This window comes from Hoplias malabaricus, unplaced genomic scaffold (assembly GCF_029633855.1).
Source record: "Hoplias malabaricus isolate fHopMal1 unplaced genomic scaffold, fHopMal1.hap1 scaffold_45, whole genome shotgun sequence".
Classification (NCBI taxonomy): Eukaryota; Metazoa; Chordata; class Actinopteri; order Characiformes; family Erythrinidae; genus Hoplias; species Hoplias malabaricus.
Genome location: NW_027101075.1, coordinates 395,001 through 410,000, shown reverse-complemented (window position 1 = coordinate 410,000; position 15,000 = coordinate 395,001). Strand labels below are relative to the sequence as shown.

The 15,000-nt window shown below is 58.7% G+C and overlaps 1 non-coding gene and 1 pseudogene across 1 annotated transcript; both read right to left on the bottom strand.

Moving 5' to 3' along the window:
- LOC136684523 (28S ribosomal RNA) overlaps positions 1 to 292 on the bottom strand; it is a 4,391-nt pseudogene extending 4,099 nt beyond the window's left edge.
- Positions 293 to 564: 272 nt separating this feature from the next.
- Positions 565 to 718, bottom strand: LOC136684526 (5.8S ribosomal RNA). The gene has a single exon (XR_010799702.1). It is a non-coding gene; the product is annotated as a 5.8S ribosomal RNA (ribosomal RNA).
- Positions 719 to 15,000: the final 14,282 nt, after the last annotated feature.

Below are 15,000 nucleotides of genomic sequence, written 5' to 3'. Positions count from 1 at the left end.
AGCAACTCGACTCCGGGAAGCCCGATCTACCCGGCGGGATGCGGGACAATACCGGGCCTTCACCATCTGCGGAAGACACTTCCTTGCAAAACTTGGTCCCGCGTCCGCACCGAGACCAAACGGACTTCCGTACGCTACATTTCCCGGCCCACCCCGGTCAGGGGAAAGTGGGATTCAGCGCTGGGCTCTTCCCTCTTCGCTCGCCGCTACTAGGGGAATCCTTGTTAGTTTCTTTTCCTCCGCTTACTGATATGCTTAAGTTCAGCGGGTTGTCTCGTCTGATCTGAGGTCGCACTACGAGACTGTTTTGCGGGGCGCGGGGGGCGCGAACCCCCCGGCCGCTCGCCGTATTACGGTACCCACTCTCCGACGGCGGCGGAGAGCCCAGCGGGGAGAGACTATGACGGATTGGACCCGGACCTAATGGCTCTCCCTACGTCCGGAGCTCTCGCCACACGTCGGGTTTAAGGCCCGAGTCTGGGTTTAGGGAGACGAAGGGCCGTCCGAGGTGGAGGCCCTGCGAACTCCCAGCCGCGGTCTAGGAAGACCGATCGATGGGTAAACCGACCCTCAGACAGGCGTGGCCGCGGGATGGACCCCCGCGGCCGCCATGTGCGTTCGAAATATCGATGATCTGTGTTCTGCAATTCACATTATTTAACGCAGGTTACCGCGTTCTTCATCGATGCACGAGCCAAGTGATCCACCGCTAAGAGTTGTATGAGGTTTGTGCCCGGCCCGTTACAGGCCGGGCGAAGGAAGCCATTCGAACACGAGACAACGTTTGACAATATTTCAAGCCGGGTGCCTTCCCCCCCGTGGAGGGGGGAAGGTCATTGAACCTGGGCGTCACCACCGGACCGAGGAGTTACGGCCCGGGGGACGATCGCCCGAGTAGGTGCCCGAGACTTACGTGGTTTAGGAGACCGGGTCTAGGCCCCACCGTTCCCGGCGAGGCCCAGGGTTTGGTTCGCTGCGTTACGGGTCCCGGTCTAAGGCATTCAGGCGTGCGCTCAAAGCCAAGCTCTCCACCCCGGAGGGTATGAGCGAGGCCCGGTGGTACGCTCCCAAGTCCCCCGCTTAGGGGAAGGCGCTGGGTAGATCCCACCTAGTCAGGACCGGCGGGCACCGGCCGTCTCCTTCGGGTGTTTAAACGCATCCGGGGTTCGTGAGGCCCCTTCAACTCGCGCACCGGCCTTAGACTATTATACGGTCCGTCTCTGCGAAGCCAACATCGGGGTATTTGCATGCGCTCTTAAGCTCCGCTCCAACCCCGTGAGGGGAAAGAGTTTCGCCCGGCGGTACGCTCCCGTCCACCACCACCCCCTGTGCCGGGGGGATGGGTTCAGGGAGATCCCACCGAGGCCGGCGAGCACCGGCCAACGCCCTGGGGGTGAGTAAGCCCCTTTGACTCGCGCACGCACAATCAAGCCTTCAACGATCAATGTTTGGTTTAACGACCCGGCGGGCGGCTCCGGCGCCACTCTCCCCCCCGCGAACGAGGGGGGCGGACCGGGGTACCTATGCACCTAAGGCGGTCCTCGCATAACCCCGAGTTCCGAAGCCGGCTCGCTACGTCCACCCACCCGGAGGGGGAGAGACTCACGTCGGCCGACGACGAAAGGTACGAGGCTTCTGCGGTCCATACCTTGAAGGTACCCGCCGGGGGAGGTTTGGCCTCTCGAGTCCGACTCGACAACCGGCCGTGGCCAGGTCACCGTTAATGATCCTTCCGCAGGTTCCCCTACGGAAACCTTGTTACGACTTTTACTCCCTCTAGATGCCCAGGTTCGATCGACTTCCCACCTCAACGAGGCAACCCCCCGGTAAAGGGGCACCTCGGAGACGGTCCGAGGACCTCACCAGGCCATCCAATCGGTAGTAGCGACGGGCGGTGTGTACAAAGGGCAGGGACTTAATCGACGCGGGCTGGTGACCCGCGACTACTTGGAATTCCTCGTTCAAGGGGAAAAGTTACAATCCCCTATCCCCAGCGGGGAAGGCGTTCATAGGATTGCCCAGGCCTTTCGGCATAGGATGGATGCACATGCTGAACCAGCCAGTGTAACTCACGTGCGGCCCCGGGCGTCTAAGGGCATCACAGACCTGTTATGGCCCCGAATCTCATACGGCTTTGCCTTGCCCCGGATCGCTCTAAGAAGTTCGGCCACCGACCGACGAACCCCTCGGGCCGCAAGCCCCCACAGGGACCCAAGGGAGGGCCGTGTAACTTTTTAAGGCACAGGGTCTCGTCCGTTATCGGAGTTAACCAGACGAATCGCTCCACGAACTCCCAACGGCCATGCACCACCACCCACAGAATCAAGAAAGAGCCATCAATCTGTCAATCCTTACCGTGTCCGGGCCGGGTGAGATTCCCCGTGTTGAGTCAAATTAAGCCGCAAGCTCCACTCCTGGTGGTGCCCTTCCGTCAATTCCTTTAAGTTTCAGCTTTGCAACCGTACTCCCCCCAGAGCCCAAAGACTCGTGGTTTCCCTCACGCTGCCCGGCGGGTCATGGTCGCTAGCCTCACGCCGCCGGATCGCGGGTCGGCATAGTTTACGGTCGGAACTACGACGGTATCTGATCGTCTTCGCTCCCCCGACTTTCGTTCTTGATTAATGAAAACATTCTTGGCAAATGCTTTCGCTTTCGTTCGTCCCACACCGGTCAACGAATTTCACCTCTATCGGTGTGGTACGGATGCCCCCGGCCGTCCCTCTTAATCATTGCCCTCGGTCCTTAAAACCCACGAAACAGGACCGTGGAAGCCCCGGAGCCCCACTCCGGAACGACCAGCCGTCCCGAAGGAGAGACCCCGAAGCCCCGCGGAAGGGCCCTATTCCATTATTCCTAGCTCAGTCAGACATGGCACGTGTCGGCCTGCTTTGAGCACTCTGCTTTATTCAAAGTAAACGCTCCGGACCCTCCAACCCACCGTGCACCGCAGTGAAGTACCCAGCTAAGGGCTTCTCCGCGGCCGGCGAGCAGAGGACACCGGCGGGTAGGGACCAGGTCCCAACATCCACCCAGAGACAGGGGGTCACCCCCGAAGGAGCTCCCCACGCCATCCCGGACAGTACAGGGGATCCGAGACCTGTCCCCACATCCAACTACGAGCTTTTTAACTGCAGCAACTTTAGCATACGCTATTGGAGCTGGAATTACCGCGGCTGCTGGCACCAGACTTGCCCTCCAATGGGTCATCACTCACGGACATAGATTGAGTTCATTTCGATTACGCTCCACAGGTTCATAGGACCCGCATCGATATTTTTCGTCACTACCTCCCCGTGTCGGGAATGGGTAATTTGCGCGCCTGCTGCCTTCCTTGGAAGTGGTAGCCGTTTCTCAGGCTCCCTCTCCGGAATCGAACCCAGATTCCCCGTTACCCGTGGTCACCACGGTAGGCACGTAGCCTACCGTCGAAAGTTGATAGGGCAGACACTCGAATGATACGTCGCCGCCCCGGAGGGCTTAACGATCGGCCAGAGGTTATCTAGAGTCACCAAAGCGACCCGACCGGAGCCGGGAGGGTTTTTCGGTTCTGATAAATGCACGTATCCGGGGGACAGGGGCCGGGAGAGCATTTCACGCCGACCCCCAGAACCCTTCCAACGCTTCGTTTGCATGTATTAGCTCTGGAATTACCACAGTTATACCAAGTAACGTGTGGAGCGATCAAAGGAACCATAACTGATTTAATGAGCCATTCGCAGTTTCACTGTACCAAAACCCGTGTGTACTTAGACTTGCATGGCTTAATCTTTGAGACAAGCATATAATACTGGCAGGATCAACCAGACCGACCCCCCTTGGATCTCAAACCCCGGACGGGGAAAGAGAGGGGGCGCATGGAGCCCGTGAGAGTGATCTCAGGGGACACCAGCGAAGAGGATCGAACGCGACCCCGCTGTGGGGGTCTGCAATCGACTTGGCAACTTGGAAAACGTATGATTCTCGCCCGGACGGTGCAGGCTAGGGGCCGGGTCCTTCCCTCAAACGGATCCCGACCCTAAGGCACCACCGACGCGGACGTTGAACGGACCTACTGTTGGATCGACCGGCCGACTAAGTCCCCCTCGGAACCGTTCTGGACAAGCGGACATGCCTCTTACGGGCATCCACGAGCCATGGAGGCTGGGAGCACAAGGTGGGGAGGATCGCTCTAAGCACTGTATTTAGGCTTAGAAGCCTGCCCCTGGTGCTCCGCGTATACCGAGCTCGAACGGCCGTGAAGGACAGCCGTTAAGGGAAGAGAATGGAAGAGAATCCTGGCCCCCTCAAAGCGCGAGGAAGTCGGCATAGGTTTTTACGGTACGCCACCACCGGAGCCGTCTGATGTTCAGAAGACGAAGGGTTTTGCCCTCAATCTCGTAAGGTCGAGGGCTCACCACCGAACTTCCAGCCGCGGTCCTTGGTAGGACCGATACGCGGACAAGCCGCAAATCCTGGCCCCCTCGCAGTGCGAGGAGGTCGGCAAAGGTTTACGGTTTCGCCCCCCGGAGCCTACGGAAGTCTGCGTTTAAGAAGACGAAGGGTCGGATCCCGTAGGCCGACCCTGCGAACTTCCAGCCGCGGTCTGTGGAAGACCGATCCGTGTCACCTCTAATGCGCTCTTTGCCTCCGGCCGTTTCCAGCCGGGGGCCCGGTGGTGCGCTCCCACGTCCCGCTCAAAGGAGGGGAAAGGTCGGGAGATCCCACGGACCGGCGGATGACCGCCGGCCAACGCCTCGGGGGGTTACGCGGCCCCGTCGACTCGCGCACGGGCAAATTTATGGGTTTAAAAAGGGGGACAATCCTCATACGTTCGACCCCCCGGTGCCCAGGGAAGTTGACCCTCCCCGGGCAGGCATATCGAACGAATCATCGGTCGGAAAACTCTCTCTTTCGGGACGGGGGAAACCCCTCATACGCTCGACCCCCCATGCCCAGGAATGTTTTACCTTCCCAGGCATACATCGAACGAATCATCGGGGTGGACACAACGGGCTTATAACAATCGACGGGGCGGCCCGTTCCACCCGCCCCACAAGTGGGCAGATGGTCGGTGGCCTATAGACCCACAGGCAGTCCCAATACCACCGTGATACGAGATCCGGGGTTGGGACTTGACCTTAAAGGTACCCGGTCGAGGCGGACCGAGTGGAAGCCACTCGGATTTATGACAGTGGTAGGCCCCACGGACCTTGGGGACCACTCCCCATCGCTCTGCCCGGCACCTGGCTCGGAAACCGGGACTAATTTTGGCAGTAATACGCTATCGGTCTTGGTTCTCATTGGTTCATACACCCAAGATGGGCGAACGTCGAACGCGAACGGGAGCGATCAACGCCCATAACCCCTAATTATGCACGAACCGGGGGCTATATAAGGGGTCGCCTTCACTCGGAGCCGTCAGTCTCTCACCATGGATAGCTGCCCGCTTTGCGAACAAGCCATTGCTACGGATCTGACTTTCCACTTTACCATCTTCCACAGACTCGGACCGGACGACGCAGCCTTCCTCCGAGAACTGGACCGAAGCGGGGAGAATTCATCACAGCTCGACTGCCCTCTCTGCGGCCTGCCGTCTCTCTCTTCGCCGGCAGATCACCTGGGCTCGGCGCATTCCCTCAAAGGCCTCGCCCTTCGGATCGCTCTCTCTGCCGCTCGACGCCTTCGCACCCTCCACCTTCTGCGTCGCTATCAACAGTCTAAGCCGCGGAACCCTCCACCGCCCTCGGGATCCCGTTCCCCGAATCCAGCCTCGCCGCCGGGACCAAGCACGCCGGGACCGAGCGCGCCGGGACCGAACACGCCGGGACCGAGCACGCCGGGACCGAGCACGCCGGGACCGAACACGCCGGACCCGAACACGCCGGACCCGAACACGCCGGACCCAAGCACGCCGGACCCAAGCACGCCGGACCCAACCATGCTGTACCCAAGCTCACCGGACCCAAGCACGCCGGAGCCAACCACGCCTGATGCTTGCCCGCTCTGCGAGCAAGCCATTACGGATCTGACTTCCCATTATACCACCTTCCACCGCCTTGGATCTGCCGACATTGACTTTCTCCGGGGACTGGACCAAAGTGGGGAGAATTCGTCCCAGCTCGACTGCCCTCTCTGCGGCCTGCCGTCTCTCTCTTCGCCGGCGGATCACCTGGGCTCGGCGCATTCCCTCAAAGGCCTCGCCCTTCGGATCGCTCTCTCTGCCGCTCGACGCCTTCGCACCATCCACCTTCTGCGTCGCTATCAACAGTCTAAGCCGCGGAACCCTCCACCGCCCTCGGTATCCTGTTCCCCGAATCCAGCCTCGCCGGGCCCCAGCACGCCGGGCCCCAGCATGCCGGACCCAGCCATGCCGGGCCCAAGCACGCCGGGCCCAAGCACGCCGGGACCCAACACGCCGGACCCAGCTTCGCCGGACCCAGCCTCGCCGGACCAAGCCTCCCCGGGCCAAGCCACTACGGGCCAAGCCACGCCGGAGCCGGTCGACAGCGACTACCAACCGAGCGAGTCTTCCCCTGCCGAATCCACCTCGGACACGGATTCAGAGACCGAGCGGGCACGGCGAACCTCCCGGGGGAGGCAGCTCGTGATCCCGCATCGGTTTCGGGACACCTACGTCAGCCGTTCGGTAGACGACTTTCAGAAGTTCTACCTGCGGGTCGACGCGTCACCGAAGGACATCGAGAACTCTCGCCAGCGACGGGGCCACGTTATTCGGTTCCTGCTTCACTGCGCCCCGCCCGGCTGCCAATTCACAGACCTGTCTTTCGTCCATCACACGAACGTTCCCACTTGGGTACAGAGCCTTCAGAAACTGGGTTACGCTTCGACAACCGTTAAGTGTTACCTGCACAGCGCCAAGGCGTTCGTCTCCCACGTCGCTGCCTTCGACCCAGAGACCGCCGGGGTCAGCCCCGAAGAGCTCCAGAGGCTGAAGCTGACCTTCGCCAAGGCTCATCGGGACATCGCACGCACGATTCTGGGCCATCGCCAGCGCGTGAAGAGAGCGAAGCTGAGTCGCTTGCCGCAACCTTCGGATTTCAGGGTCTTCCTAAGCCACGCTAAGACCCGAATCCCAGAGCTCATAGACGCGGCCCGGACGGGGGACACCGCCCGCCGGTCGACGCTACGGATGCTCCAGGGGTACCTGCTCGGCCTTTTGTCTGTCTTAACCGGTCACCGGTCGGTTGTGTTTCTCAACCTGACGGTTGGAGAGTTGAGGCAAGCCAGCACCACGGATGGCACCGGCTTCGTGGTTTATGTTCGTGAACACAAGACCAACGCCTCGTTCGGGGACGCTCCGATCGGGTTGTCTGCCACAGAGCTGGCCTGGTTGACCGCACTCAGCGACTTACACGGGGCCCGGGACGGGTTCGTGTTCTTGGACAGGGGGAACCAGCTGCGCAAGCCAAACTCACTGCTTCGGATCGCGTGGACGGATGCGGGCCTCGGAGGCGCGGTGGCCTTCAACCTGATCCGCACGGCTGTTTCGAACCAAGTGAGTGTTGAACTTAATCCGACTTATGTGGGCTCTTAACCCCGGCCTTCCTACTTCTGACACCTCGCACCTCTGTTTCAGGTTTCGACTCTGCCGGCCGAAGATAGAGATCGAGTGACGACAAGCATGTGCCACTCCAACATCACTGCCCGGGCCTTCTACCGAGCCGGCCTCTCTGCGGCCGATGTGATGCGGGCTCGTGAGAACCGTCTTTCCGCCCTCGAAACGGCCTGAACCGGACCCTCTTCAAAGCGCAACCCAGCCGGGATTCACTCCGTGTTTCTGCACCCCCGTGGCTTTGATATGTTTTACTGCGAAATAAATACATTTATTTCTGAATCCCCAAACAGAGTGTTCCCGTGTGGTACTTGCTTCGGTTTGGAGATGGAGGGGGGGTGGAGATTGGGTGATCCTCCCAGAGGGAGACTTTTTACGAGGTCCGACCGGCCTTAAGACTTAAACGATCAGTGGTTATGGGTTAACTTAGTCGGCGGGCGGCCCGTTCCACCGCCCCGCTAAGGGAGCAGTGGTCGGAGGCCTATGGACCTTAGGCAGTTCACCGGGGTGGGTAAACTTACCTTTAGGCACCCGTCGCATGAATATAGGAGACCATTTGGCTTTTTTGGCCCCGGAAACCAGCCACTTCTCCGGGCATATATAGAATGATCCATCGGGGGCTAAGGGCAGATAGTCAAGTCAGTTATACCGATCGAACTCTCTTGAGTTTCGGCTTAAAGCTCTGGCATTTGCCGTTGGGACTTAGAGTTTTTTTTTAATAAAGAGGGGAGGCCGGGCTTACCTCCACCTTAAGCCCAGAGGGTGTCCCAGTCCTCGGGCTTGTGTATTCGCATCAACGGGGTCCATGGAAGTCATTTTTAGACCTCCAGAGGGGAGGCAACCCAAACCATCCCCTTAGCCCAGAGGTGTGCCACTCCTCGGGCTTGTGTATTCGCATCAACGGGGTCCATGGAAGTCATTTTAGACCTCCAGAGGGGAGGCAACCCAAACCATCCCCTTAGCCCAGAGGTGTGCCAGTCCTCGGGCTTGTGTATTCGCATCAACGGGGTCCATGGAAGTCATTTTAGACCTCCAGAGGGGAGGCAACCCAAACCATCCCCTTAGCCCAGAGGTGTGCCAGTCCTCGGGCTTGTGTATTCGCATCAACGGGGTCCATGGAAGTCATTTTAGACCTCCAGAGGGGAGGCAACCCAAACCATCCCCTTAGCCCAGAGGTGTGCCACTCCTCGGGCTTGTGTATTCGCATCAACGGGGTCCATGGAAGTCATTTTTAGACCTCCAGAGGGGAGGCAACCCAAACCATCCCCTTAGCCCAGAGGTGTGCCACTCCTCGGGCTTGAAACTTCGCATCACCGGGGTGTATGGAAGTCTTTGGTCCAGTTCTGCCAGTGCTCGTTGTCGAACTTAGAAATATTTCTAATTATTTTTAGACTTCCAGAGGGGAGGCCGAGCATACCAACCCCTTAGCCCAGAGGTGTGCCAGTCCTCGGGCTTCGGTATTCGCATCACCGGGGTCTACGGAGGTCTCAACTTAGGTTTTGAAAACCTCCAGAGGGTGGGGGCATATCTTATCCCCACCCTAGCCCAGAGGGGTGCCAGTCCTCGGGCTTCGGTATTCGCATCACCGGGGTCTACGGAGGTCTCAACTTAGGTTTTGAAAACCTCCAGAGGGGGGGCCGGATTAACCACCACCCTAGCCCAGAGGGGTGCCAGTCCTCGGGCTTCGGTATTCGCATCACCGGGGTCTATGGAGGTCTCGACTTAGGTTTTGAAAACCTCCAGAGGGTGGGGGCATATCTTATCCCCACCCTAGCCCAGAGGGGTGCCAGTCCTCGGGCTTCGGTATTCGCATCACCGGGGTCTATGGAGGTCTCGACTTAGGTTTTGAAAACCTCCAGAGGGTGGGGGCATATCTTATCCCCACCCTAGCCCAGAGGTGTGCCAGTCCTCGGGCTTCGGTATTCGCATCAACGGGGTCTACGGATGTCTCGACTTAGGTTTTGAACACATCCAGGGAAGCAGAGCGGACATTCCCATTATTTCAAGCCCATCGGGAAGCCACTCTTTTGGGCATAGCGTTTCGCATCGCTGTTACCCAAACTTACGTCTGATTTAATGCCTCCCTAATATCCCGACGGCACCAGGCTGAGAAACCATATGCCCACAGGATTTGAGGCATTGGAACCTCGTTCGCATAGCCGACAACGATGAACCTCCCTCGGACTCGCTACGAGGCTTGAGGAGGGTCCTGATTTTCTTAAAATCTCAGGTGAGGGACTTAGAAAATTTTCACTTTAAAACCACAGACCTCCAGAGGAGAGACCGGGCTTATCACAACCTTAGCCCAGAGGGCGCCACTCCTCGGGCATGTCACTTCGCATCACCGGGGTCCATGGATGTCTCGACTTAGGTTTTGAACACATCCAGAAGGGGGGGCCGGATTAACCACCACCCTTAGCCCAGAGGGGTGCCAGTCCTCGGGCTTTAAATTCGCTTCGCCGGGGTCTATGGAAGTCATTTTTAGACCTCCAGAGGGGAGGCAACCCAAACCATCCCCTTAGCCCAGAGGTGTGCCACTCCTCGGGCTTGTGTATTCGCATCACCGGGGTCCATGGAAGTCATTTTAGACATCCAGAGAGTGGGGCCGGTCTTACCACCACCCTTAAGCCCAGAGGGCGTCACTCCTCGGGCATGAAATTCGGATTACCGGGGTCTATGGATGTCTCAACTTAGGTTTTGAACACATCCAGAGGGGAGGCCACCCAAACCATCCCCTTAGCCCGGAGGTGTGCACCTCCTCGGGCTTCAAATTCGAATCACCGGGGTCCATGGAAGTCATTTTAGACATCCAGAGAGTGGGGCCGGTCTTACCACCACTCTTAGCCCAGAGGGCACCACTCCTCGGGCATGAAATTCGAATCACCGGGGTCCATGGAAGTCAGTTTAGACCTCCAGAGAGTGGGGCCGGTCTTACCACCACCCTTAAGCCCAGAGGGCGTCACTCCTCGGGCATGGAATTCGCATCAACGGGGTCTACGGATGTCTCGACTTAGGTTTTGAACACATCCAGGGAAGCAGAGCAGACATTCCCATTATTTCAAGCCCATCGGGAAGCCACTCCTTTGGGCATAGCGTTTCGCATCGCTGTTACCCAAACTTACGTCTGATTTAATGCCTCCCTAATATCCCGACGGCACCAGGCTGAGAAACCATATGCCCACAGGATTAGAGGCGTCTGAACCCCTTTCGCATAGCCGACAACGATGAACCTCCCTCGGACTCGCTACGAGGCTTGAGGAGGGTCCTGATTCTCTTAAAATCTCAGGTGAGGGACTTAGAAAATATTCACTTTAAAACCACAGACCTCCAGAGGAGAGACCGGGCTTATCACAACCTTAGCCCAGAAGGCACCACTCTTCGGGCATGTCACTTCGCATCACCGGGGTCCATGGAAGTCTCGACTTAGGTTTTGAACGCATCCAGAGGGTGGGGGCCGGACCTACCACCACCCTTAGCCCAGAGGGCATCACTCCTCGGGCATGAAATTCGGATAACCGGGGTCCATGGAAGTCTCGACTTAGGTTTTGGAGACCTCCAGAGGGGGGGCCGGGCATACCACCACCCTTAGCCCAGAGGTGAGTCACTCCTTGGGCTTTAAATTCGGATAACCGGGGTCCATGGAAGTCAGTTTAGACCTCCAGAGGGGGGGCCGAGCATACCACCACCCTAAGCCCAGAGGGCACTACTCCTCGGGCATGAAATTCGGATAACCGGGGTCCATGGAAGTCAGTTTAGACCTCCAGAGGGGGGGCCGGGCTTACCACCACCCTAAGCCCAGAGGGCGTCACTCCTCGGGCATGAAATACGCTACACCGGGGTCCATGGAAGTCGTTCTAGACCTCCAGAGGGGGGGCCAAGCATACCACCACCCTTAGCCCAGAGGTGTGCTCCTCATCGGGCATGAAATACGCTTCACCGGGGTCCATGGAAGTCAATCGAGACCTCCAGAGGGGGGGCTGGGCATACCACCACCCTTAGCCCAGAGGTGAGTCACTCCTTGGGCTTTAAATTCGCATCACCGGGGTCCATGGAAGTCGTTTTAGACCTCCAGAGAGGGGGGGCCTGGCTTACCACCACCCTAGCCGAGAGGGCGTCACTCCTCGGGCATGAAATTCGCTTCACCGGGGTCCATGGAAGTCAGTTTAGACCTCCAGAGAGGGGGGCCGAACCTACCACCAACCTTAGCCCAGAGGGCGTCACTCCTCGGGCTTGAAATACGGATCACCGGGGTCTACGGAAGTCTAGACTTAGGTTTTGAACACTTCCATAGGGGGGGGCCGGGCATACCACCACCCTAGCCCGGAGGGCACCACTCCTCGGGCTTGAAATACGCATCGCCGGGGTCTACGGATGTGTGGATGTGCGTAAATACTTTGAAAAATTTCGAAATTTTGAACACTTTTGACTTCCATAGTGGAAAACGAGCGTTTCTCCACATAAGCCCGGAAGGCGTCACTCCTCGGGCTTGAAATAAGTATCACCGGGGTCTATGGATGTCTCCACTTAGGTTTTGAACATTTCCAGAGGTGGGGCCGGTCATACCGCCACCCTAGCCCGGAGGGCGCCACTCATCGGGCTTGAAATTCGCATCACCTGGGTCTACGGAAGTCTCGACTTAGGTTTTGAACACTTCCAGAGGGTGGGGCCGGTCTTACCACCACCCTTAGCCCAGAGGGGTGCCAGTCCTCTGGCTTTAAATTAGAATCACCGGGGTCTACGGAAGTCTTTTTTGACCTCCAGAGGGGAGGCAACCCAAACCATCCCCTTAGCCCGGAGGTGTGCACCTCCTCGGGCTTGAAATTCGCATCACCGGGGTCCATGGAAGTCATTTTAGACCTCCAGAGAGGGGGGGCTGCACTTACCACCACCCTTAGCCCAGAGGGCGTCACTCCTCGGGCATGAAATACGCTACACCGGGGTCCATGGAAGTCATTTTAGACCTCCAGAGAGGGGGGGCCGGGCTTACCACCACCCTTAGCCCAGAGGGCACCACTCCTCGGGCTTGAAATTCGCATCACCGGGGTCCATGGAAGTCTCGACTTAGGTTTTGGAAACCTCCAGAGGGGGGGCTGCACTTACCACCACCCTAAGCCCAGAGGGCGTCACTCCTCGGGCATGAAATACGCTATACCGGGGTCCATGGAAGTCCTTTTAGACCTCCAGAGAGGGGGGGCCGGGCTTACCACCACCCTTAGCCCAGAGGGCACCACTCCTCGGGCTTGAAATTCGCATCACCGGGGTCCATGGAAGTCTCGACTTAGGTTTTGGAAACCTCCAGAGGGGGGGCTGCACTTACCACCACCCTTAGCCCAGAGGTTCATCACTCCTCGGGCATGAAATTCGGATAACCGGGGTCCATGGAAGTCAGTTTAGACCTCCAGAGAGTGGGGCCGGGCTTACCACCACCCTAAGCCCAGAGGGCGTCACTCCTCGGGCATGAAATACGCTACACCGGGGTCCATGGAAGTGATTTTAGACCTCCAGAGAGGGGGGGCCGGGCTTACCACCACCCTTAGCCCAGAGGGCGTCACTCCTCGGGCATGAAATTCAGATAACCGGGGTCCATGGAAGTCTCGACTTAGGTTTTGGAGACCTCCAGAGGGTGGGGGCCGGGCATACCACCACCCTTAGCCCAGAGGGCGTCACTCCTCGGGCATGAAATACGCTTAACCGGGGTCCATGGAAGTCAATCTAGACCTCCAGAGAGGGGGGGCCGGGCTTACCACCACCCTTAGCCCAGAGGGCATCACTCCTCGGGCATGAAATTCGGATAACCGGGGTCCATGGAAGTCTCGACTTAGGTTTTGGAGACCTCCAGAGGGGGGGCCGGGCATACCACCACCCTTAGCCCAGAGGTGAGTCACTCCTCGGGCATCAAATTCGCATCACCGGGGTCCATGGAAGTCAGTTTAGACCTCCAGAGGGGGGGCTGAGCATACCACCACCCTTAGCCCAGAGGTGTGCTCCTCATCGGGCATGAAATACGCTTCACCGGGGTCCATGGAAGTCATTCGAGACCTCCAGAGGGGGGGCTGGGCATACCACCACCCTTAGCCCAGAGGTGAGTCACTCCTCGGGCATCAAATTCGCATCACCGGGGTCCATGGAAGTCATTTAGACCTCCAGAGAGGGGGGCCGAACCTACCAGCAACCTTAGCCCAGAGGGCGTCACTCCTCGGGCTTCAAACTCCCATCATCGGGGTTCCATGGAAGTCTCGACTTAGGTTTTGAACCGTTCCGGGGTCACCTCCAGTGAGATAACGCGGAAATCTCACTATATTCATGCCCACAGGCGAACCAGAGCCTTGGGCTTGTCATAGTTACATACGGTGTACCCAAACTTTCGTCTTTTCTAAAGGAACCCTAATGTCCTGACGGCACCGCACTGGAAACCCCCATGCCCTCTGAATTTTTACCACTCCGAGGTGCTCCGTTTTGGGCTTGCTACCTAGGGCGAAGAGGGTCAGAAATTTTTCTAAGTCCTACTTTAAAACGTCCCACTGGGAGACCACTAGGGTTAGCACTTTGCCAAAAAATCACGGCTGAATGCAATTTTCACGCCTCGCACCCTTTGTTCGTTTAGATTTAACAAAAAAATCAACCGAACCCCCTTTTTAACAACGCTTTGCCGAATTTAGCTCACTTTTCCCGGCCTGGAATATCTCACGCTTGCCCCCCACGGTACTTACCTCCGGGGAAGACACCCCCGTCGCTGCCAACACCCATGCCCGGCCCAGGCTCACCCGACTCGGCCTCGCTCGCTCCATCGCCCGCTCCAAACCTCCGGGGAGAAGACCCCCATCGCCGCCAACGCCCATGCCCGGCCCAGGCTCACCCGACTCGGCCTCGCTAGCTCCATCGCCCGCTCCAAACCTCCGGGGCTGGACCTCCAGGAACCCAGCGCACCTCTCGAACCTATCCGGCCCACACTTAAGCACTCCTCCTCGGACTAAACCATCCAGCCCGCGCCGCTGGAACGAGCGCCCACTGGAAGACCTGAGCCTCAAACCCGCGTGCATTGCGGTTCTCTATCTCCCCGGGCTCGGAGCACTTTTCTCGGCCATGGGACCTCCAGAGGGGGCCCCTCTTAGCTCCGTCATCATTTCTCTAAGTCTCACTCCGCCCACTGGAAGACCCGAGCCCCAAACCCGCGCGCTTTACGGTTCTCTATCTCCCCGGGCTCGGAGCACTTTTCTCGGCCATGGGACCTCCAGGGGGGGCCCTTCATGGCTCCGTCAATATTCCTTTAAGTCTCACTCCGCCCACTGGAAGACCCGAGCCCCAAACCCGCGCGCTTTACGGTTCTCTATCTCCCCGGGCTCGGGGCACTTTTCTCGGCCATGGGACCTCCAGGGGGGGCCCCTCTTAGCTCCGTCATCATTTCTCTAAGTCTCACTCCGCCCACTGGAAGACCCGAGCCCCAAACC